This window comes from Suncus etruscus, chromosome 17 (genome assembly GCF_024139225.1).
Source record: "Suncus etruscus isolate mSunEtr1 chromosome 17, mSunEtr1.pri.cur, whole genome shotgun sequence".
Taxonomy (NCBI): Eukaryota; Metazoa; Chordata; class Mammalia; order Eulipotyphla; family Soricidae; genus Suncus; species Suncus etruscus.
In genome coordinates this window covers 42,722,270-42,748,072 of record NC_064864.1, presented here as the reverse complement: position 1 = coordinate 42,748,072, position 25,803 = coordinate 42,722,270, and the positions used below count along the sequence as shown (strand labels likewise).

General features: G+C 36.2%; 1 protein-coding gene and 1 pseudogene across 3 annotated transcripts in view; both read left to right on the top strand.

Moving 5' to 3' along the window:
• HPSE2 (heparanase 2 (inactive)) overlaps positions 1–25,803 on the top strand; it is a 722,966-nt gene that overhangs the window by 228,546 nt on the left and 468,617 nt on the right. The window lies entirely within an intron of this gene.
• LOC125994841 (histone H3.1-like) lies at positions 17,357–17,762 on the top strand (annotated as a pseudogene).

Here is a 25,803-nt window from a genome sequence, read left to right as displayed (position 1 = left end):
GAGAGAAATAACATATGTGGGTGAGGCAGTGAAGGGATAGAAAAGGATGTGTAAAGTGCTAAGTGAGGTGAGGGTAGGAAGGGTTTTATATATAACAAGGACAAAGACTATATACAACATAGACATATTAAAATTAAGACACTAAAATCCATACAGTGAGCACGGTCGTGGGAACCCATGGCTTCCAAATGTGTACTGCACCTGTTTCTGTGGATAAAAACATTAGAACATTATAGACATCTATAATTAATTAATTATAATTAATCTAGATTGATCCAGACAGCTGTATTTGTTGATGAGGGTCTCTTTGAAGTATGGAAGAGAATATAAGGTTTTGTGTTTCATCTCTTCCACTCAGTTCCTTCTCTTCTCATTTCTATACTCTGGGGCTAATGGTGTTTGAGACAACTACCATTTAGACTATTGCATGTCTTCATGCAGTTCTTCTAAATACCACATGTAAGTGATATCATTCTATATTTATCCTTTTTCTATCTTACTTCATTTAACATAATATCTTCCATTTCCTTCCATGTTGCTGCAATATGCATGATTGGATTATCCCTTACAGCTATGTAGCATTCCTTTTTATATATGTACCACATCTTCATAATACACTGTTTTTGGACATCTTGGTTGATTCCAAGTCATAGCTTTGTATTGAATGTTGCAATGAATAGTGATCAGTGTGCGTACATTCTTTTGGATGAATGTTTTTTATGTCCTGGAGATAGATACTTTAAAGGGGATTACTGGGTAATATGGCAGCTCAAGTTTTATTTCAGTGAGAACCCTCCACACTGTTTTCCATACGGGTTGGATCAGGCAGTATTCCCAATGGAGATGTTCAGCAATGGAGGAAAGTTCCTTTCTCACCACATCCCCACCAATAGAGATTGTTCCCATTATTTTTGATATGTGCCATCCTCACCAGTGTAAAATGATATCTCATTGTTGTCTTGATTTGTATTTCCCTAATGATGATGAACATTTTTTCATGTGTCTATTGGTTCTCTGTTGGTCTTACTCAGAGAAGTGCCTGTACATTTCTTTTCCCCATTTTTTTGATAAGGATTTTTTGGGTTTTATGGAAGTAACCTTTGTGAGTACTTTGTATATCCTAAAGATCAAACCTTTATATGGTGTGTTGAATGCAAAAATTTTCTCCCATTCAATTAGCTGCTTTCTAATTTTAGTCCATGTTCCTTTGGGCAAAAGGTTTTAAGAGAGCATTTATATCCATACATCTGTACTTTTTTATTTACTTATTTATTTTATTTAAACACTATGGTACAAGGTTGGTCATATTACAGTTTTCTTCACAGTGAAGTTGTTCATGATTGAGTTACAGTCATACAATGTACAACTTTTACCAGTGAGTCCTCATTTTCCATCACCAATGTCTATGTGAGTTTCCCTTTCATCTTCCCTCCCATCCATCATGATATTTCTACAATACTATTCACTCATATTATTATAATCACATAAAATGAAGATGCAAAACAAGAGTGAATTTAGGATAAATGAGATTAGGTAATCAGGAACACAACTTAATATACAAATGTATTCTTAATTCTGATAAGATTGGAGAAAAATATCAGATTATATTGGTACTTGTCTTTAGATGTAGGAATTGTTCATTTTTAATAATATTTTGCCTTTGCTTTTAGTATTGTCTAAATTTTCTACAGTTCCTATCCAGGTCTACTTGGAGCCACTCATTCATATATGGATGAGATTCTGGGAACAGAGCCCAACTTGAAGACAGGAGGTGAATATTTTCAGGACCTAGTTTTTTTCCCCTTGATTTGAGGCTGTATACTGGGAATCAGATATAAGCTTTTATTTTTATAAAACTGTTAAAGTATAATTTTAGTTTTTATGCATATTCCAGAAGACTTTAACATGATGGATGTTTAATAATTGGTTGTTATTATTGATATTAAATATATAGTGAAAATCATTTGCTATAGAAAAATCATAATGTCTTTGTTTCCTGAATATCTTTTGGTGACAACCAATGCTCTGTAAGAGAGGATCAAAGTGAGTCAAATTCCAAAGTTGACAAACATAGAGAATAATATAAAGAGGAACTTCAAAAAACGAAAGACTTCTATGAGCTAATAGTCCATTTAGAGAAATTTGGAAATATACATAACTAACTAGTTCATATATAATGAATTCATAATTCATTGGTGATACAAACAGGGCTGTGGAACTTCAGATGAGGGGAAATTACTTGTGTCTTGGGTAGTTGAGGGAAACATTAAAAAAATTTCTGTTTTCAGATGAGATATAAGGAAGCAAGGATCAAAAAGATTCAGGTACATTGATGGTATTGTTAAAGAATGATAGAGCCAAGTATCCAAATCAGAGAGTCACTAACACTGAAATCATGAGACCCAAAGTTTAACAATTGAATTTAAAGGCATGTCAGTCAAAATGTTAGGCTAGGAGGGGATTATGGGAAGGTATGTAGAACACTGGTAGAGGGAAGTTGACACTGGTGGTGAGATTGATGCTTTAACAAAATATATCTAAAATTTAATTCTGTATAACTTTGTAAATCATAGTTCTTTAATATTTTTTAAATTCTGTTTTGGTTATGCTACTGTGTGCCAAATTTAATCGTTTTTAATTTATGGTCATAGTTTTTCCATATCTACATATGCTCTTATAGTTATGCTTTTTTAAACTTCAATAATTCAAATAAATGAATTAAGAAAGTAAACTGTATCCTACTACTATAAATGGAAAACCAGTTCACTTGCTGTAAGAAGACAGTACCTAAAAATAAAGATGATATAAACGAATAGTGTTATTGAATTCTATCTAGGTAGTGTTGCCTGTTATTTGGCTCTGACACTTAATCCTTATAAAAGGGAGCTTAGCAGAGTGTTGGAGAGATGTTAATGACATATTAGCATGTTCCTGAAACTTGCCTTTTAACAAATCAGAGTATTAGAAAAAGAATTAAAAGGGATTAGCTTTCTTTTTGTGATTCAATGTTAATAAATAGCATCTTATTATTCTTGGTACCAGACATTTTTTGGAAATTCTTTAGAAAATCAAAGTTCAGACATTTAGGCTTGTCATGTTTGTTTTTTACATTGCTGCACTTACTACTTTTTTTAAATTAATATCTTTATTTAAACACATTAATTACAAATATAATTGTAGTTGGGTTTCAGTTATGTAAAGAACACCCTCCCTTCACCAGTACAGTAATATTCCCATCACCAATGTCCCAAATTTCCCTCCTCCCACACATCCCCACCTGTACTTTAACAGGCTTTCTACTCCCTTCATTCATTCACTTTGTTATGATACTTCTCAAAGTACTTATTTCTGTAACTACACTCATCACTCTGTGTTGAGCTTCCTGTCGTGAGCTGGACCTTCCAGTGCTCCTTTCTTGTCTCTGAGAATTATTGCAAAAATGTCTTTTATTTTTCTTAAAATCCATAGACGCATGAGATTATTCTATGTCTTTCTCCTTCTGAATTATTTCACTCAGCATAATAGATTCCATGTATAGAAAAATGTCATGACTTCATCTCTCCTAATGATTGCATAATATTTCATTGTGTATATGTGCCACAGTTTCTTTAGCCATTCATCTGTTGAAGAGAATCTTGGTTGTTCCCAGAATCTGGTTATTGTAAATAGTGCTGCAATGAATATAGGTGTGAGGAAGAGATTTTTGTATTGTATTTTTGTGTTCCTAGGGTATATCCCTAAAAGTGATATAGCTGGATCGTATGGGAACTCAATTTCCAGATTTTGGAGGAAACTCCATATAGCTTTCCATAAAGGTTGGACTAGATGGCATTGCCACCAGCAGTGAATAAAGTTCCTTTCTCTCCAAATCCCACCAGCATTGCTTGTTCTAGGTCTTCATCATGTCCCATACATATATAGTCCCATCTGTTAGTCTCTGCTTCCACTTGTTTGGAAAGTGCTGTTGTCTCCTTAAAGATGACTTTAGTGTCAATGTCATGGACTGATTCACCTACATGTTGTTCTATATAGCTTATGGTTTCAGGTCTGATATCAAGGTCTTTAATCCATTTGTATTTTACCTCAGTACATGGTGTTAGCAGAAATAAACAGATGTGACTATATTAAGCTGAGAAGCTTCTGCACCTCAAAAGAAATAGTGCCCCCAATACAAGAGCCACCCACTGAGTGGGAGAAACTATTCACCCAATACCCATCAGATAAGGGGCTAATATCCAAAGTATACAAGGCACTGACAGAACTTAGCAAGAAAAAAATCATCGAACCTCATCAAGAAATGGGGAGAAGAACTGAACAGACACTTTGACAAAAAAGAAATACAAAGGGCTAAAAGGCACATGAAAAAAATGCTCCACATCACTAATCATCAGGGAGATGCAAATCAAAACAACTATGAGGTACCATCTCATGCCACAGAGATTGGCGCACATCACAAAGAATGTGAACAAGCAATGCTTGTGCTGCCGGGGATCTGGAGAGAAAGGAACTCTTATTCACTGCTGGTGGGAATGCCATCTAGTCCAACCTTTATGGAAAGTGATATGGAAATTCCTCCAAAAACTGGAAATAGAGCTCCCATACGATCCAGCTATACCACCCCTAGGAATATACCCTCAGAACATAAAAATACAATACAAAAATCCCTTCCTCACACCTATATTCATTGTAGCACTATGTACAATAGCCAGACTCTGGAAACAGCATAGATGCCCCTCAATAGATGAAATGGCTAAAGAAACTGTGGTACTTTTATACAATGGAATATTATGCAATCATCAGGAGAGATGAAGTCATGACATTTTCCTATACATGGATATATATGGAATCTATTATGCTGAGTGAAATAAGTCAGAGGGAGAGAGATAGACACAGAATGGCCTCACTCTTTTATGGGTTTTGAGAAAATAAAAGACATTTAAGCAATGATTCTCAGAGACAAAAAAGAGAAGGACTGGAAGGTCCAGCTCATGACTCGAAGCTCACCACAGAGAGTGATGGGTGCAGTTAGAGAAATAATTACACTGAAAATCATCATAACAAAAATGTGACTGAATGAGGGAAGTAGAAAGCCTGTCTAGAGCACAGGCTGGTGTAGGGTGGGGAGGAGGGATACTTGGGACATTGGTGATGGGAATGTTGCACTGGTGAAGGGTTTTTTAAATAAAAATAAATAAATAAATAAATAAATAAAATAAACAATTCAATAAGTGAGGAGGTAGGAAAATATTTACAGAACTATTCATTGCATCACTTTAAAATGATCTATAACCTCTTGTATTTAGTATGAATATTAATATTTAAGGTTGAACTTTTGCATAAAAATAATAATAAAGGGTGCTCCTTTGAATGTAATTTCCCTTTTTGTTCTTGCTGCTTTCAATGTTCTATCTCTATCTGTAGGATTCGTCGTTATGACTAGGATATGTCTTGCAATGTTTTTCTTCAGGTCTCTTTTAGCTGGTACTCTTCGGGCATGCAGGATTTGATTGCCTGCAGTCTTTAGCTCTGAGAGCTTCTCTTTGATGATGTCTTTGACTGGTGAATCTTCCTGTGTATCTCTTTTCTGGTCCTCTGGGACTCCAATGATTTTTACGTTGTTTCTGTTGAGTTTATCAAAGACTTTTCATCTATTCACATTCCTTAAGTACTTTTACCATTGTCTGATTGTTTGCCTTAAGGTTCTTTTCCAATCTCTTCTGCTCTGTGGAGTTGTTCTGCATTTTATCTTTCAGTTCACTGATTCTGACCTCGGCTGCTGTTACCATGTTACAGAGGCTTTCCATTTAGGTTTTCATTTCAGCTACTGTGTTTTTCAGATGTTATTTCAGTTTAAAGATTTCTGATTTCTGTCTTTGTGTTCTGTTCAGCTAGACCTTTGTTTTCTTTGATTTCAATGAGTATCCTCTATATTTCTATTCTAAACTTCTCTGAGAGATTAATTAAATGATTGGTAATTTTTGGGTCATCACAGCTATCACTTTCATTCTCTGTGCATGGTGTTTGCCTGTGAGGTTTCTCCATTGTCAAGCTTGTAGTGTGATTTTTTTTTTTTGCGTGTTATGGTGGAGTTCATTAGTTAGAAAGAGCACACGGCCGCAAAGCGAAGTGGAGCAGCCATGCTCTTCTCAAGTCTCTAAGAGAGCGATTTTGCTGGGCCCTTCCTTGCCCTCTGAAGAGAGCTTCAGGAGACAGAAGAGAACAGAAACATGCAAAGCCAACAGGTCCCCTCAGTCTCCTAGTAGCCAGTCTAACAGCAGCAGCAGACCCCTCCCGCATCCACAGACAAAGGATTCACCGCTCTGCCTGCTGTCTCTTTTAGCCAGTTTTTACTCACTCTGGAGAAGTTTTTGCTGAGCCCTTCTAGCCCTTTCAGCAGAGCTTCAGGAGACAGAAATGCGCAAAGTTGATAGGTCTCCTCAGTCTCTCCCAGTCGCCAATTTCACAGCAGGGGAGACCCCTCTTGCATTCACAGACAAAGGAGCCACCTCTCTGCCTAGTGCCTCTGGTATCTGGTATTCACTCACCCTTTCTTGGCCTTTTGGCCTGGTGCCTCCAGGAGACAATTTTTGCTGGGCCCTTCCTAGCCCTCTCAGGGGAGCTTCTGGAGATAGAAGAAGCAAGCTTGACAGTTTTAATCTCAATGACAAGAGTTCAATTTTATAGAAAAAAGAGTATAAGACCTCTAGTTAGTAGTATTTGAGACCAAGATATTACTGTGGTAAACTATGCAGAGATATCTGCTCATTTCTCTAGTGGTAGTAGGAGAAATACATGCTTCTAATTTTTCTGCCCCCAGAACTAATTTTGCGTCTTGAGTTAAGGATGAAACCTCCAGCTTATAATGCAATTTTTCAGTTGTCTATATCTAGATGAAGTTCTCTGCCCCCAAATCTTCTGTGAATCTGTTTTAGACTATAAATGTCTCTTTTGATGTACATAATGGAACCATTTCAAATGCAGTTGACATTTATATGGTGAAAGGGACTTAACTCGTGGGGTTTGCTGGAGTTTATCAGCTTTAAAAACACAACCTTTCATATATAGATCACTGAACACATTTAGTATGATTTCACAAAATACCTTGGCACAGCAGTCTTTTGATTCTTTGACATATAAGATAAATGCCATCAGTCAAGACAGAGTAGTATTTCTTATTGTCCATTGTTCAGAGACCTTTGAAGAGATACTGGTGTTGGATTTGGCAAAACACCAGCAGCCACTGGGTCTTCTTTCTGATTAGCAATTTAATTCAGGGTAAATTTTAGGCAAAAGGATTCTGGAAAAAATCACTTTCAGTTCTTTGGAAATGTGAAATTACTTAATTTCTAAGAGCTATCTTATTTATCTGCAAAGACCCAGCTTTAATCTTGATAAGCATTAAATTGTACTTAAAGATATAATAATAAAATTATTCATGTTCACAAAATATGATCAATATCCTATGGCCCTCCACTAGGAACAATACTAGGCATTGATTGCTGTATGTTAGTGCTCTCTTCTCTTCATATATACTAGAATCTGTCTTCCACTTTATGCATATAACCACAAAGGTTCAGATCCAATAGAGAGTTAATAAATTTTGAGTCAATGTGGTGGACCAATATTGGCACCAAATTTAAATGTTAGATTGTGTTGGACTCATGTCTTCTCAGCAGCTATCTTTTCCATAGGGTCATGAAAAGGCCTTTTACAGGAAAAGAAGCAAGAATGGATATTCAATATAAGTAATTGGAAAATTGTTTAGTTAAGGATGGTCAAAGATGTTTAGAATGTCCCTCTTAGATTTTCCTACAGGATAAGAGGATTGACACCTTTATAAGAAATCGTTATTAGATGTTTAGCTCAGGGGATCAGCCCCTGAATGAATGTATGATTACCTGATTCCCACCAGCCTATAAAGCCACTCTTCTTAAATATATGGTTCCCTTTTCTTTTTCTCTATTACAAACACCTTATTGTGACTGTGAATGTAAGATAATTTAAGAACATGAGTTCTTTAATTTTCACTCTGCCAACTGTAACAACTAAAGGTTTTTCTCTACCTTTCATGGTGTCTCTTGCTTGATTATTTGACACATACTCTAGTGGAAATGAAACTGGACCTTCTTGGTTACATTATCTTCAAACCTACACAAAGTAGGGTTGGTGTTTTGGGGAAGGACAAGTAAGGACAATAGTTCTTTAGACATTTGAGGGGAAGATAAACTGAAGACATACTATTATTTTATTATCTTTAGACTTTGAGATAAGGAACATTTTTGTCTAATATTGGTTTTTAGCTAGACTTATATCTGATTTCACCTCAACTGAAATAGGAATATTATAAAACTAGCAAGTATTACATATTTGGAGGTGGTGAGGATGAGTACTTCTAACTCGAAATTTTAAAAATATTTTGATTTATTTTCTAAATTTTGGATATTCTGTATGTCCTGAATGTAATTTAGTAGAAATATTTAAAACCTTGAGTATTAATGTAACTTCATGTTCCTCTTTCTTTCTAACCCACTGTGACATATGGGGATTCTATGAGAATAAGAATCTGTTCAAATACAAGCTTTAAAATCTGATAAATCTTGAGTGAATACAGCTCTATCATAGATTGTTTCTCAGACTTGACAAGAAATTTAATTTCTCTAGGCCTCATTTTTTAAAATAATAAATCAACTGTAATCACACTTCCTGTGATTACTTAAGAGTAAGGTTATTATTATTAAATAGACATAGTAATTGCCTCGCTTGTAATGCATGATTTAAAATGAATAGAAAATGCTAATTGTTACTATTATTAATTTATTTAATTGAAGCTAGTCTTTTCTACTGTGTCAGTTATCTTTTGTTTCCTAGTTCTCTGTGTGATCTTTTTAAAAAAAAATTAAAACACTTGGGGCCAGAGTGGTAAGGCTTCTGACTGCCTTGCTGGCATTAGCCTAGGATGGATCGAGGTTCAATCCCCCTGCATCCCATATGGTCCCCGAAACCAGGAGCGATTTCTGAGTGTATAGCCAGGAGTAAACCCTGAGCGTCACTGGGTGTGGTCCCCAAAACAAAACAAACAAGTAAACAAGCAAAAAACCCACAACTTGATGAATCCTTGACTTAACTTGATCTTTAATATAAATAGCCAGGTTTTACATATGTGTTAAAACATGTAACATGCAGGGGCCAGAGCAATAGTACAGTGGTATCATGTTTGACTTCCACATTGCTGACCTGATTTTTGATCCCTGGCACTTCATGTGGTTTCCAAGCATTCTAGGAGTGATCCAAGTACAGAGCCAGGACTAATCCCTGAACACCACTAGGTATGGTCTATCCCCAAGTTCCAATTACCCCCCAAAAGAAAAAAATTATATACAAAATAAATGGCCTGCTGTATATGTGTTTAAGTGTATGAATGAATCATATATATATATATATATATATATATAGAAAATTTATGATGCTCTGAGACATTAGCCTTAATCCAGCATTATTTTGTTAACAGACCACTGATCTTTTAAAAATACAGGTCCATCTTTAAATAGCTCCATTTTCTGGAAGATAGGTGGCTCAAATTGTCAGTTTACAGAGAGCAAATGCTGGAAGAAGAGACATTCCTTCCAGCTGTTCCCTTTCTTCTCTCTGCAGATGTGAACTCTTCCCACAAAAATCCCCCACCAGCCTGTATGAAATTGGGAGAAGCAGAAGGGAAACTGTTGAGCTGTTTATTTTATTGCAAACAAAGGTTAAGGAGTATTTTTTGAATATTTTTCTTGGAAGCTAAGAATGAAATTTTATATCACTCAACCAAAATGTTGATTTTGAGCGATTGTAAGATTTAAGTACCTTGAATTGCATCTCTTTCCAAGACATTTTTGCCTGATCATCTTAGAGTCTAGTTATTCTAAATAATTAGGAAAATCTGCTGAGGGAAAGGGAAGGGAGATAGAGACTCAGAGGGTCACAAGTCACTTTATTGAAGGAGATGCTGTGTAGGCAAACATCCCAACAAGGGAACTTAGATAAAGCAAGTATTTCATGGTTTCAACTATGCCAATTTACTGACTTTACTGTAGTACTGCTTCCCTTATTTATATTTGCCAGAGTTCAAACTTTATAATTCCAAAGATAATAAGAATTTATTCCCAATGGAAATTTTGCACTGTTTGTCCCTTTGATTGAAATGTTCTGCTTTCAGATCTTTCCAATACTACCTCTTTCTCATTATTGAGGCTTCAGGCCACATGATAACTTCTCAGAAAGGTCTTCCTTGACCACCCTTAGCAAGAATAGTATTTTCTTTCCAACCTTTTCTCTCCTTTTGTACAAGCCAGAGGATTATATTATCCAAACTTTCTTGCTTCTGGTCTAAGTTCTGGCCAATAAAATGTAAGCCAAAGTGTAATGTGGCACTTTGAAAACAATCTCTAAAAGGAAAAAAAAAGTCATCTGTTCTTCCCCTTCTCTTTTTTTGGGCTCTAAGATGTCTAGATGTATAAGGATAAGGATGGGTTGTAAAAGAAAGTGACTTTAGAATTTTATTAGTGAGAAAATGCAGCAAGGAGTATTATATATCTACCAAAGCTATAGAAAAGGGATTAACTCCAGCCCAGAGGGTAGACCACATTCCTGCAAATAACCTTTCTTGATGCAATTATTGACCACACATAAGATGAATCCCTAAATGTAAAGCTAGGTCTAAGTCCTGAACATTGCCGGTTATAGCCTCCAAATCAACTAACCAACAAACAAAACTCCAAAACTGTAGAAAAGATATTTGTTAAATAGTAAAGTCAATTTGAAGATTTCTTTTTATTAGTGAAGTAAATGTAAAGAAATTAAATAATTTTCAGAAATGTCTACATAATTTCAGCCACTTTGTACTTTTCAAGTTTGAAGTTTAATATTTTATTTCTAATTCTGTTAATGCAGGTTTTGAGAAACTTTTGTAACTTGCTATCATGAGTATTTAGTCAAAAATATTTTTATAAAAATTATACTATAAAGGCTTCAAACAAATGGAAAAGTGAAATGAAGATTTTAGACCTTCCTACTTTACTGTGTATAGCCGTCTAAAAACCTTACTGCTTCTTTTTCCTTGTATTTTAAAAATAAATATAAGTATTTAGTACTTATAATTTTTAACACTATAATTGATACTTTGCTTAAATTATCTTTTAGTCCTGGAAGAAACATTGTAAAATTATAATTTAAAAATAGAACTATAATATGACCCAACCATGCCAAAGTATCTTTCCTAAGAACACAAAATACTAATTTGGAAAAATAAATGAACACTTACATTCATTGCCATCAAGATCTGGAAATAACCCAAATGCCTAAGGATAGATAGTGGATAACTAAAATGAAGTATACATGCCCAATGAGTTTCCCCCTAGCCATTAGTAAAGATAAAAGCATGCTTTTTTCTACATGGATAGAATTATAGGAGATTGTGTTAAGCAAAAATAAATTAGAAGGATAAAGACAAATTCAAAGTGATCTCTGTGTTATGTAGCATATAAACAAAGCACGTGAACAGACTTCTCCAGTATAAACCCCTATGATCTAGCCACAGAATTGAGTTTTCTGAAAGCAGGAGTGAGGGAAAGTGGGTAAAAAATTTTAGTATCTTCTAGGATGATGTTGGCATTTTGGTACATGGTATGATGTGGTAAAATGGTATCCCTGAATCACATAAACATTTAAATTCTTGCACACTGATGTCAATTTATTAAAAAAGAAAAATAAAGTGAGGTTTGCTGCAGTCCATCTCTCATTCCTTCTCTCTTTCCATCACAATCCATTTGCCTTGATAGTACATAACAATCCCCATTCAAGCCCCACACCATCCCAATAATTCTTTTAAACACTGAATTATTTCTCTAATTACCTGAAGACTTGGAATTAGAAAAAAGATTAACCCTCAGTTCAGTGGAATATACTTCAGTATACAGAGACAAACCCTCATGTATTTACCAAAGATCAATTAATCTTTGACAAAGGGGCAAGAAATACAAATTGGAGTAAGGAAAGCTTCTTCAATGAGTAGTGTTGGGAAAACCGGTTTGCTACATCAAAAAAAAAAAATGAAGTCAAACCTTTTTTTTAATGCCATGCACAAAAGTCAAATCAATATGGATTAAAGACTTATGACATTTTCCCTGGAATTTGCATAAGATACATATTGACAAAGGTAGGTAGAACACTTCATGACATTGAAGCTGAAGGCATCTTCAAGAATAAAACACAAGGCATCTTTCTTCAAGAATAAAACCAAGCAAGTGTAAGCAAAGATAAATGAATGGAACTACATTAAATTGAGAAGCTTCTGTGGAGTCAGATGCCAGCACCCCTATCTGCCTGTCTTCTGTGCTGTGCTGCATTTTCGGCCCGATTTCATCCTGTGTGTGGCTCATCTGCAGATGGCTAACCTTCCCTGGAGGTGAGTTTACATGCCCAGAAAGGGAGGAGCCAGAGGAGCGCAGCTGCTCCGCTTCGCGGTCGTGCACATCATTTATCCAATGAATACAACCACAACACGTAGAAAAACCCACAATACAAGTGTGACAATGGGGAAACAACGCAGGCCAGCACCAGACAATAGAGGATTACGATGACTTGAACATGACCATCCAACTAGTCAGTCTCTCAGATAAGGAGTTTAGAGTCGCAATATGGAAGATGTTCAAAGAACTCAAAGTATAGAAGAGAACACTAATAAGAATCAGAGAATATGAAGATAGAAATCAGAAAACTTCAAACTGAAATTTCACGTCAAATAACAGGTCTGAAAAACTCAGTAGATGAATTGAAGAAAAACATGGATGAGCTTTTCCACAGGTTAACAGCAGCTGAGGATAGAATTAGTACACTGGAAGATGAGATGAATAACAATTCCATACAGCAGAAGAAATTGGAAAAAAGCCTTAAAACAAATGATCAAACAATGGAAAAATTACTCAAAGAATGGGAACGGATAAAAATAGAAGTCTATGATAAGCTCAACAGAAACAACTTAAGAATCATTGGAGTTCCAGAGACCCAGGAAGAAAATATCCAGGAAGAATCAACGGTCAAGAACATCATTAAAGAGAAACTACCAGAGCTAAAGAATACATGCGATCAAATCCTGCATGCCCAAAGATTACCAACTAAAAAAGACCCCAGAAAAAATACCCCAAGACACATCCTAGTCACAATGACGAATTCCACAGATAGAGACAGAATTCTGAAAGCAGCAAGATTGAAAAGAGAAATTACATTCAAGGGAACATCCTTGAGATTTACTGCAGACCTGTCACCGGAAACACTCTAGGCCAGTAGGCAGTGGTGGGACATAGTGACAAAACTCAATGAAATAAATGCTTCACCTAGAATACTGCACCCAGCAAAATTCACTTTCAAGTTTGAAGGAACAACATGGTTTCACAGACAAACAACAGCTCAGAAACTTTACAGACTCAAAACCATTTTTAAAAGAAAAACTGAACGGCCTACTTTAAGACAAGACTGACCAACAGACACACCAAACTTCGATATAAAGATGACACTAACTCCCAGGACAATTATTTCTCTCAATGTCAGTGGACTAAATGCACCAGTTAAGAGACACAGAGTGGCTAAATGGATCAAAAAAATCAATCCAACCTTCTGCTGCCTATGAGAAATGCACCTGAATAGTCAGAAAAAACATAGACTCAAAATAAAAGACTGGAGGAAAATCATTCAAGCAAACAACACCCATAAAAAAGCTGGAGTGGCCATACTAATATCAGATGATGCAAACTTTATACTTAGGAAATTTGCAAGGGACAAAGATGGACATTTTGTATTAATCAAGGGATACATACAGCAGGAAGAAATCACTCTCCTAAACATATATGCACCAAATGAGGGGCCAGCAAAATATTTAATAAAATTGTTGACAAATCTGAAAAATAATATCAATAACAACACAATAATTGTGTGAGACCTTAACATGGCATTGCCAACACTTTACAGATCAACCAGACTGAAACCCAACAAGAATATATTAGACCTGAACAGAGAAATGGAAGAAAGAGGCCTAGTAGATATATACAGGACACTCCACCCCCAGAAGCCTGGACACACATTCTTCTCTAATGTACATGGGACATTCTCCAGGATAGACTACATGCTAGCACATAAAACATACCTCCATAATATCAAGAGGATAGAAACTTTGCAGGCTACCTTCATTGACCACAAAGCCCTGAAATTATATGTGAACCACAAAGGGACACAGAAGAAAAACTTTAATACCTGGAAGTTAAACAGCCTAATAATGAATAACCAGTGGGTTCCATATAAAATCAAAGAGGAAATCAAAACCTTCTTGAAAACAAATGACAATGAAGACACAAACTATCAGAACCTATGGGACACAGCAAATGCAGGTACTGAGAGGAAAATTTATAGCTTTGCAAGCACACATCAGAAAAGAAGAACGGGCATACCTGAATAGCTTAATGACGCAGCTTATAGAATTAGAATGTGCTCAACAAAAGGACCCAAAAATAGGGAGACAGAAGGAAATAACAAAGCTGAGAGCAGAAATCAATGAAGTGGAAACCCGAAAAACAATTCAAAAGATGAACAAAATCAGAAGTTGGTTCTTGAAAAAATAAACAAGATTGATAGACCACTGGCAAAAAGAAAGAGAGAGAGAGAAACTGAAAATTCACATTAGGAATGAAAAAGGAGAGATGACTACTGATATGGTAGAGATTCAAAGGGTAATCAGAAACTACTTTGAGAAACTCTATGCCACTAAAAATGAAAACCTGGAAGAAATGGATAAATTTTTGGACTCTAATAATCTTCCACGGTAAAATGAAGAGGATGTAGCACATCTAAACACATCCATCACTATTGAGGAAATTAAGACAGTAATCAAATGTCTGCCCAAAAACAAAAGCCCAGGCCAGATGGATTTACTAATGAATTCTTTCAAACCTTTCAAGAGGAACTACTACCAATCCTGGCAAGACTCTTCCATGAAATCGAAAAAACAGGAATGTTTCCAAATAGCTTTTATGAAGCCAACATCACCTTGATACCTAAACCAGACAGAGATGCTACCAAAAAAAGAAAATTACAGACCAATATCGCTGATGAATACAGGTGCAAAGATCCTCAACAAAATCCTGGCAAATAAGATTCAATGCCTCAATACGAAGATCATCCACTACGATCAAGTAGGTTTCATCCCAGGAATGCAAGGCTGGTTTAACATCCGTAAAGCTATCAACATAATACACAACATCAGCAAGAAAAATAAAAATCACATGATCATATCAATAGATGCAGAGAAAGCATTTGATAAGGTCCAACACCCAATCTTGATCAAAACTCTCAGCAAGATGGGAATGAAAGGAACCTTTCTCAATATATTTAAGGCCATCTACCACAAGCCAGAGGCAAATATTGTCCTCAATGGAGAAAAACTAAAAGCCTTCCCTCTAAATTCTGGCACAAGACAAGGCTGTCCTCTCTCACCACTTCTATTTAACATAGCACTGGAAGTACTTGCTATAGCGATTAGGCAAGAAAAAGATATCAAGGGAATCCAGATAGGAAAGGAAGAAGTCAAGCTCTCATTGTTTGCCGATGACATGATACTTTACTTAGAAAACCCTAAAAACTCTACCAAAAAGCTTCTAGAAACAATAGACTCATATAACAAGGTGGCAGGCTACAAAATTAACACACAAAAATCAATGGCCTTTCTATACACCAATAGTAATAAGGAAGAAATGGACATCACAGTAGTGCCACACAAACTCCAATATCTTGGAATCAACTTGACTAAAAATGTGAAGGACCTATACAAAGAAAACTATAAAACTCTGCTCCAAGAAATAAGAGAGGACACGTGGAAATGGAAGCACATACCCTGCTCATGGATTGGCAGGAATAACATCATTAAAATGGCAATACTCCCCAAAGAATTGTACAGATTTAATGCGCTCCCTCTAAAGATACCCATGACATTCTTCAAAGAAGTGGATCAGGCACTTTTGAAATTCATTTGCAACAATTAACAACCTAGAATAGCTAAAGCAATCATTGGGAAAAAGAATATGGGAGGAATTACTTTCCCCAACTTTAAACTGTACTACAAAGCAATAGTTATCAAAGCAGCATGGTATTGGAATAAAGACAGGCCCTCAGATCAGTGAAATAAGCTTGAATACTCAGAGAATGTTCCCCAGACATACAATCACCTAATTTTTGATCAAGGAGCAAGAAATCCTAAATGGAGCAGGGAAAGCCTCTTCAACAAGTGGTGTTGGCACAATTGGATAGCCGCTTGCAAAAAATTGAACTTAGACCTCCAGCTAACATCATGTACAAAGGTTAAATCCAAATGGATGAAAGACCTCGATATCAGACCCAAAACCATAAGATATATAGAACAACACATAGGCAAAACACTCCAGGACATTGAGACTAACGGCATCTTCGAGGAGGAAACTGCACTCTCCAAGCAAGTGAAAGAGATTAACAGATGGGAATATATTAAACTGAGAAGCTTCTGCACCTCAAAAGAAATAGTGCCCAGGATACAAGAGAAATATTAGAGAAAGAACTACATTTTGAACTATCCTAATAATGAGAATGTACGAGGGAAATAGAAAGCCTGTCTAGATTACAGGCGAGGGTTGGGTTGGGAGGAGGGAGATTTGGGACATTGGTGATGGGAATCTTGCACTGGTGATGGGTGGTGTTCTTTACATGACTGAAAACCAAACACAATCATGTATGTAATAAAGTTGGTTAAAAAAATCCAATGGTTTCTTATGGACATAATTACAAGACTGTGGGATATACCTTCCTTCAAGATCCTAGTCTGGGTTTCCTGTTGATGTTAATTCCACCTGAAGAGTCAGATCTGCCCACATCTGGGGTGGTCCAGGATATTTTGAGGAAATAAAAGAAAGAGTCTGGCTGGGGGAAAGAGAGAGAGCAGAAAGAGGCAGAGAGCTAAAGGAGAAGCAGCAGCGAGGAAGCTGCTTGGATTAAGCTTAGCATAGAAGCCATGTGAGGAAAAGCATATGGCGTATAGGGCCTTGGAATAAAGCTGGCTGACTCAATAAAAAAAAAAAAAAGAGAGAGAAGCTTCTGTAATTTAAAGGAAATGGTGAGTAGGATCCAAAGTCTGCCTACAGAATAGGAGAAACTATTCACTCAATAACCAACTGATTATTATTTGGGAATTATATCAAAATACACAAGATATTGGTAGAACTTAACAAGAAAAAAAAATTCTAACACCATCCAAAAATGGGAAAAGAGAGTGTCTTGTTCTGAAAGCAACGCTTGTGAGATGGCTCGTACCAAGCAGACCGCCCGCAAGTCCACCGGCGGCCCGCAAGCAGTTGGCCACCAAGGCGGCCCGCAAGAGCGCGCCGGCCACGGGCGGCGTGAAGAAGCCGCACCGCTACCGGCCCGGCACCGTGGCGCTGCGCGAGATCCGCCGCTACCAGAAGTCGACCGAGCTGCTGATCCGCAAGCTGCCCTTCCAGCGTCTGGTGCGCGAGATCACGCAGGACTTCAAGACCGACCTGCGCTTCCAGAGCTCGGCCGTCATGGCGCTGCAGGAGGCCTGCGAGGCCTACCTCGTGGGGCTCTTCGAGGACACCAACCTGTGCGCCATCCACGCCAAGCGCGTCACCATCATGCCCAAGGACATCCAGCTCGCCCGCCGCATCCGGGGCGAGAGGGCATAAGCTGCAAGGTTCAGTCCCTGCTTTTATTCCAAAGGCTCTTTTCAGAGCCATAAAAAAATAAAAAAAATAAAATAAATAAATAAAAAAAGGAAAAAAAATGGGAAAAGATAATAGACAGTTCTTCAAAGAAGAAATACAGATCACAGGAACATGAAAAAATGTTTCCTGTTATTAATCACCAGGGATATACAAATCAAAACTACCATGAAATATCATCTCATACCATAGAGACTGGCACACATCTCAAAGAACAAAAACAGCCGGTGCTGGTGTCGCTGCTGGTGTGGAGAAATTGACTCCCACTTACTGCTGGCGGTAGTGTCGACTTTTTTGTTGGGGTCTTCCTTGGTTGTCACTCACTGAGAATGAGGAAGCTGTCACTGGTGCTGCTTTTTATAGAGACCCCGTTAGCTCAAACAGGCGGGATCCAGTTCCCATCTTTGTGGGTAGAGACAAGCCTACCTGTGCAGGGCGCAAATCCAAAACTTTTAACAAAATTTTAGTTGGCAAATTCCTGATCAAGTGGGGTTCATCCCTGGAATGCAATGATGGCTTAACATATGCAAATAAATTAACATATTTTACCACATTAATAAAAAGAAATACACAAACCATATTATCATATCAATTGATGCAGGAAATGTCTTGACAAGACCCATCACCTAATCATGTTAAAAATTCTCTGTGAGGGACCGAAGAGATGGCATGGAGGTAAGGAGTTTTGCCTTTCATGCAGAAGGTCATTGGTTCGAATCCCAGAATCTCCTATTGTCCCCCGAGCCTGGCAGGAGTGATTTCTGAGCATGGAGCCAGGAGTAACCCCTGAGCGCTGCCGGGTGTGACCCCCCCAAAAAATCTCAATGAAACAGGGGTCAAGGGAACTTTTCTCAAGATAGCCAAAGCCATTTTGAAAAATAAGAAATGTGGAGGTATCATATTACCTGATTTGGAACTGCATTTTTACTAGCTATAGTTATTACAATTTTCTGGTATTGAAACAAGCTAGATTTTATTTTTCTGACAGATGAATTATGGTATGTATACACATTGGAATTTTATGCAGCTGCAAAGAATGATGGAACCATGCAATTTGCTGCACCCTAGTTGGAACTGCTTAAGTAAAGTAAGTCAGAAGAAGAAAGACAAACACAGGATGATCTCCCTTATATGTTATATATTAAATAAAATGTTACTAGAAAATAAAATAAAATTGTATTCAGAAAAAATAAAATTGTATTAAGAAGTATATTAGGAAAATATAAAATTATATTAAGAATGTAATGTAATAAAGAATGATGCCTAGATCACTCTTGACCCCAGAGCCTAGAAAGGACAGAGCAGAAAAAATATCAAGGAGGAAACGATGAAGGTGAGAAAGGGAAGTATTGGGAAAACAAGAATCTGGGCTTCAGTTATATTGGGAATGTTGGAGAGTGGTATAGCTATACATCCAAAGCATAAACTCAACAATACTGAAAATGAGATCTAAGCTGAAAACACTAAAATTTAATGTGCCTGCCAAAGTGGCAGGCAGGGGCTGAAGAAGGTTTGTTGGGGATGACAGAATATGGGAGCACTGGTGCTGGGAGTTGAAACTGATGGTGGGATTGGTGTTGCAATACTTTATGTCTAAAACTCAAACTCAACTATAAATAACTTTTAAACCATGGTTTTTTAATTAAATTCAAATTTTTAGTGTAAAAATCTCTTTTTTACTTACCTTACTAGAAAGCATCACATCCCTCAAAGGAGGAATGAATTTGTGGTAATTAGATAAATAAAAGTCTGTATGTCCGGTTAGCTTAATTTTTAAATTTGTATTTGGGTACAAGGTTAACTGTTATAAATTTCCTATAGTTACAATTTTACTTCTACCTTTGTTTTCACCCTGTCTACAGTACTATATTTAAATGAGTTTCCTAAAAACAAAACTTTAATATTGTCTTAAGTGTTATAGTGTAAGTAGACGATTTATAATGAGGATTGATATAGAAATATAAAGAGAAGAAAGGGCTCTATTACTTCATTTATATTGGAAAACCACAGCATAGACTATATATAATAAGCTAAGTATTAGAATATAATACCTAGAGCAACTCTTAAATATACTCAATATATTATAAATAAAGTCTAAAGTTTGTAAGATATGGGAAAATATAGCAGTGAACAAAAATCAGAGAATAAATGGAAAAAAGTGAGCTTTAAGCCCTGACATATTAATGGATGTGCTTACTAAAGACAGATATAAGTGGATTAAAATACAACCTGACTATATGCTGTTTTTTCAGCATTTAAATATAGTAATGTAGGCAGGTTGAAAACAAATGTAGAAGAATGTAAAATTGTAACCATAGGAAATTTTTCACACTGCATAAATTTATTATATAAATCATTGTATACTTTAAATACATTATAATTTTGTCAATTTAGCTAATTTAAAGTGGAAATAATTGGATAAAATAGAATTTTAAATTACAAGAAAGAGAACATTAAATAATGATAGAAGTTCAATACACCCTAACTGTAAAAATCCAAGACACATTGAAACCAAAATGACGAGTTTCAAAGACAAAGAATATTGAAACAGAAAGTTTAGAAAAGGATTTTACACACAAAGGAAAACCGTAAGATTCACAAGTACACCTATCAAATAGGATTTGACAAGCCAGAGAGAATGGTGTGATATTAATAATAATAATAATAATAATAATAATAATAATAATAATCTCATCAAAGTAAAGACCTCACAAAGAATACTCTCCTAATATTATTCAGATTTGAAGGAATAATACAAAACTTTATAGAGAGGCAAAATCTTAGGGAACTCATAGCCTTGAAGACAATTTTATAAGAAGTGTTAAAATATCTTCTTTAAAAACAAGCTCAGGGGCTGGAGAGATAGCACAGTGGTAGGGCATTTGCATGCAGCCAACTCAGGACAACAGCATCCCATATGGTTCCTGGAGGCTGCCAGGAGTGATTTCTTGGTGCAGAACCAGGAGTAATCCCTGAGCGCAGCTGAGTGTGACCCCCAAAACCATAAAAAAGACAAGCTCAGTTTATGTGTAACTATATAACTATTTATAATTATATATAAGCTTATATATAACTTTATATAAGCTCATATATAAGTATACTCATCCTTTATAGATTAATAAAAGTCTCTTTTGGAGCTTGCCCTGTACATAGCTATCCTTGAGTTTGGTCTTCAACATCCCATATGGTTTCCTGAGTCCACCAGGAGTGAATCTGAGTGGAGAGCCAGGAATAAGGACTGAGTATTGTATGGTGTGGAAACTCTCAAAAACATTTGTTTATTTCTAGTTTGCTAAGTACTTTTTATACTTTTAAATAATGAATTAATGTTTAATTTATATTGAATTTTATGTCTATTCAGGTGATACTATTTTATATCCAGATAGATTTTTTTTATTAAAATCTGTTGAAAATTTTTAGAAGATTTCACTGAAAAATAGTACATTTTGAATTATTTTCAAGTGCTCTCAGAACATATACAAAAATAGATTATATTTTGGGATACGAAGCTAATATAAGGGAACTAAGAAGTACCATGTATTGTATATTAGAGAAACTAGAAATGAATAACAGAAGGATAAACACAAAATCAGAATACTTGGAAAATAAATAATAGACAATATAGTAATACTTGGGTAATTCTCAGGGAATTAAAAACTTGATGTTCAAGTGACATACTTTCTTTTCCCCTATTCTGTAGGCCACTCTCTCTAATATTTATTCACTAAATTATGCTAAAAATATTTTGAATGAAATTCGTCAATATGGCATATAGAAACTGTGTTCCAAACTGTTGTTGGAGAAAATTTTCCAACAGTTAAACTTAAATGTTAAATATTTATTAAAATATGAAATAAGTTTCAAGGAAGGGAGAAGTAATGGTCAGAAATCTACAATATTGAAAAAATAAAATAATAGAAAAATGAATGAAAGAAAAAACTGCATCTTTGAAAAGAGCAATAAAGTTTGTTGTCTGATAAGACAAAGCAAACAGAGAGTGAAACATAAATTACCATATCAGGAATCAAATAGCGTATCATCATAGTCCTTGCAGATAAACAAATATAAGGGAATACTACAGATTATCTTTAAGAAAGTTCTATAGGGGCCGGAGAGATAGAACAGCGGTAAGGCGTTTGCCTTGGAAGCGCTGGCCCAAGACCAAACATGGTTCAAATCCCAGCATCCCATATGGTCCCCTGTGCCTGCCACGAGTGATTTCTGAGCAGAGAGCCAAGAGTGACTCCTGAGCGCTGCCGGCTGAGTGTGGCCCAAAAACAAACAAAGTTCTATATAAATTTGGGGCCAGAGTGGTGGCACAAGCAGTAAGGCGCCTGTCTTGCCCGCACTCGCCTAGGATGGTCTGCAGTTTGATCTCTTGGCATCCCATATGGTCCCCCAACAGGAGTGATTTCTGACTGCATAGCCAGGAGTAACCCCTGAGCATCACAGGGTATGGCCCAAAAATTAAAAAAAAATGTTCTATATAAATTTGACCAGTTAAAAATAAATGGCCAAATCTCAAAAACATAAATTACCACAACTTATTTTATGTAAATTAGCTAAGTCAAAATAGCAGCATAACTAAATATAATGAAATTGTAAATGAAAACTTTTAGAAAGAAATTTTTATGCCAAGATTATTTTATTGGAGAATTCTACTGAGTTCATAGCAATTCTTTACTATTTCCCCTAAATAATAAAGACATTTATTTTATGACTTTAGTTCAGTTCATCTTCTGAAATGTGTTATTTGGTTATAAAATGAAAAAACATATAAGTTAAAGTACAGCCCCAAATTAGTCATTATTATAAATGTTAAAATTATTAACAAATAGTTCAAGAACATATAAATTAGGAATCAAAAGACAAGTTATAGAGTAGGAAAAACAATTACAAAACACACATCTCACACAAGGCTAGTATCTAGATTATGTAATGAACTCTCAAACAACAATAAAGAAGTCAATAGTCTAATTAGAAAACTAACAAAAGCCACGAGCAGTACTTCATTTTTAAGAAGATATACAAATAGTTATACTCTCAGACCATAGAGACCGGCACACATCTATCAATGAAACAAAACAAGAACAACCAGTGCTGTTAAGAGGCAAAGAGGAAGAAACTCTCATTTACTGCTGATGAGAATGTAGATTAGTCCAGTCTTCTTGGAAATCAATATGAACATTCTTCAAAAAATTAGAAAGTGAGCTTCCATTATGGCCCAGCAATTCAGCTCCTGGGATTATAACATCGGGGGCCCCAAAACACGATGCAGAAAAGATATTTGCACTCCTATGTTCATCACAGCACTATTCACAATATCCAGAATTTGGAAACAACCTAAATACATGAGAACAGAGGTGTGGATAAAGAATCTGTTAAATCCACACAATAGAAGACTATGCCGCTGTTAGGAAAAATGAATTCAAGAAATTTGTTTATACATGAATAGATATGGAGAATATGATATTGAGTGAAATGAGTGAGAGGATGAGGGACATAGAATGATTGCACTCATTTGTAGAATCATTCCTTTTGCCACAAAAGCGGGGCATGAAAGTGCAGTTAGGACAGAGATGATCACTATGACAATGATAATTGGAAATTATCACTCTAGACAAGAACTGGGTGCTGAAAGGGGTAAAGTACCCTCTCAGTAACAGAATGACAACCATGGTGCCAATATACAGATGTTAGGAAAAATTAAATCATAAAGTTTTCTTATACATGGATGAACATGGAGACTATTATGCTGAGCCAAGGGGAAAGGGTCTTACTTTGTGAGATGTAAGAGAAACAAGAGATAGTATGGTAATAATACCCAGAGACAATAAAAACAAAGGCCAGGAGGTCCAACCCAGGGTAGAAAGTTCACCACAAAGAGCAGTGAGTGTAACTAGAGTAGAGAAGGGTCTACTGGGACAATGCTAGATGGAACTAATGACTCTGGGCAAGAATGGCACTGAAATGACTTCATTAACAATAGTGCTAATCACAGTGGCACAAATGGGAGAGAGACAGAGAGAGCTACAGAGAGGCAGGGAGACAGAGAAGCAAATTGCACTAGAGCAAGGCAGGGGTGAAGGTGGGAAAGAGGGAGACATCAGTGATGCAAAAGGGTGCACTGGTGAAGGATGATAGTATACAATGTATGACTGAAACCCTTAAATAAAGCAATTGGAAAAAAGAAAGAGGGTGGGGAAGGAGGGAGATAAAAAGGATCTGGAGAACAGGCAAGCTGGGAGAGAGAAAAAGAGGGAAACTGAGGATATTTGTGGCCGGAAATGGTAAAGGGATGTTTGTTAGAATATTTTATGAAACTCAACCATCAACAACTTTTTAGCTCTCTTACGGTGATCCAATACAAATAAAAGAGGTTATGCAAAGGAAAGTTGCTTAGTATGATTAGCCAGCAGTAAAATGTAATTTAAAACCAAGAGATATAATAAGATTGGCAAAAGTTAAAATAGTGGCAACAAATCCTGGCGAAGATGCAAAGAAACATACATTGCTGTTGAGTATATAAGATAACACTGCTACTTTAGAAAACACTAGCAATTTCCAAAAAAGAAAAAATAAAACATGTTATTACCACTCCACTACTGGACATTATCCCAGAGAAATGAATGCATGTTTTCACAAAACATATGCACAGTGTTTATGCTAGCTTATTTTTAGTGACCTAAAATTCAAAATGACTTATGTGTCTCTCAGTGAGTAATGGTTGAGCAAATAGTGATGCATCCATACCATGAGCTGGAACCAAACTGACTTCTAGAAATGAATGAACTCTTGGACTTGGGTGAATCTCCAGAAAATTATGTTGCATGAAGAAAAAGAAAAGTAATCCAGATAGGTAGTACATGGTATGATTCTAATTTTGTAACAGAGATACAAATTGGAGAACAGATTAAATTGGGCTGGGTGGGTTGATCTAGAAAGGGAGTAGGCATATGCCTAAAGGAGAATATGAAGGATCCTTGTAATGATAAATATGTTCTGTATCTGGACTATACAAATACCTGTATCCTGGTTGTGAAAATGCACTATAGATTTTAGTCTTCCCTCATAAGTAGTCATAAGTAGTCACTTACTACATTTTAGATTCCAACCTTCTTAAGGGAGAGATTGTGGAACATTGGCAGAGTATCATGGAAAATATTTCCTTAATAATGTTCTTCTGCATCCCTGAAAGGAGTTCTCTGAACACACTGGTTTCAGAAAATCCCCTCATAGGACATTGGTTCCAGTTGCTTAGGGAATAGACTTTGCAAAGGGAAGGTCTGTGCTGATAAGTGATGTCACAGTTGGGCAAAGTAGTATGTGCTAATGAACCATGCAAAGCCCCAGTCACTAAAGTTGGGGTTTTACAGATGTGCTTTTATGGAACTTTATTTACCATGAACATTTAGATGGTAATTGGAGCGCAAATTGTCTGTTAAAATAGTTATTTCAGCTTTCCCTTGACCATCGTAATCTTCTGGTAATCCTGTTCTTGGCCCTCTCCAGCTGTCTGCCCCTTATTTAGAAAGGCCAGCTTCTTTAGCTGCTGTAAGTGAAGGCTGAGCCTTAATGTGTGGTCACTGACATAGCTTCTCAACTTTCTGGTCCTAAAAGATGCCAGATCACTTTTTATAGTTACTGACTGCTCCATTGTGAAGAGCACCCCTCTCCACTCCCAGAGCAAAAAATGTTACTAATTGAGGCACTGGCATAAATAAGATTAATTTCTAGTTACTAAATACTAGGATGTGCCAGGAACTGTGCTAAATTTTCTGGCTGCTTTGGTGCATTTAATACAGCAAACCCAAAATAATATGCACTTACTATGATCAATTTACAATGAGGAAACAGGATCAGAGAGGAAAAAACCTTGTCTAAGGTTACTCTTTTTTAGCACCTGGTGGATCCAGGATTTAGACCTATGTGTATAGGAGCATAAAGCCTGTACTTGTCGCTGTCATGCCAAGATTGTCTCCCTTGTATAGAATTCTGTGTGTTGACT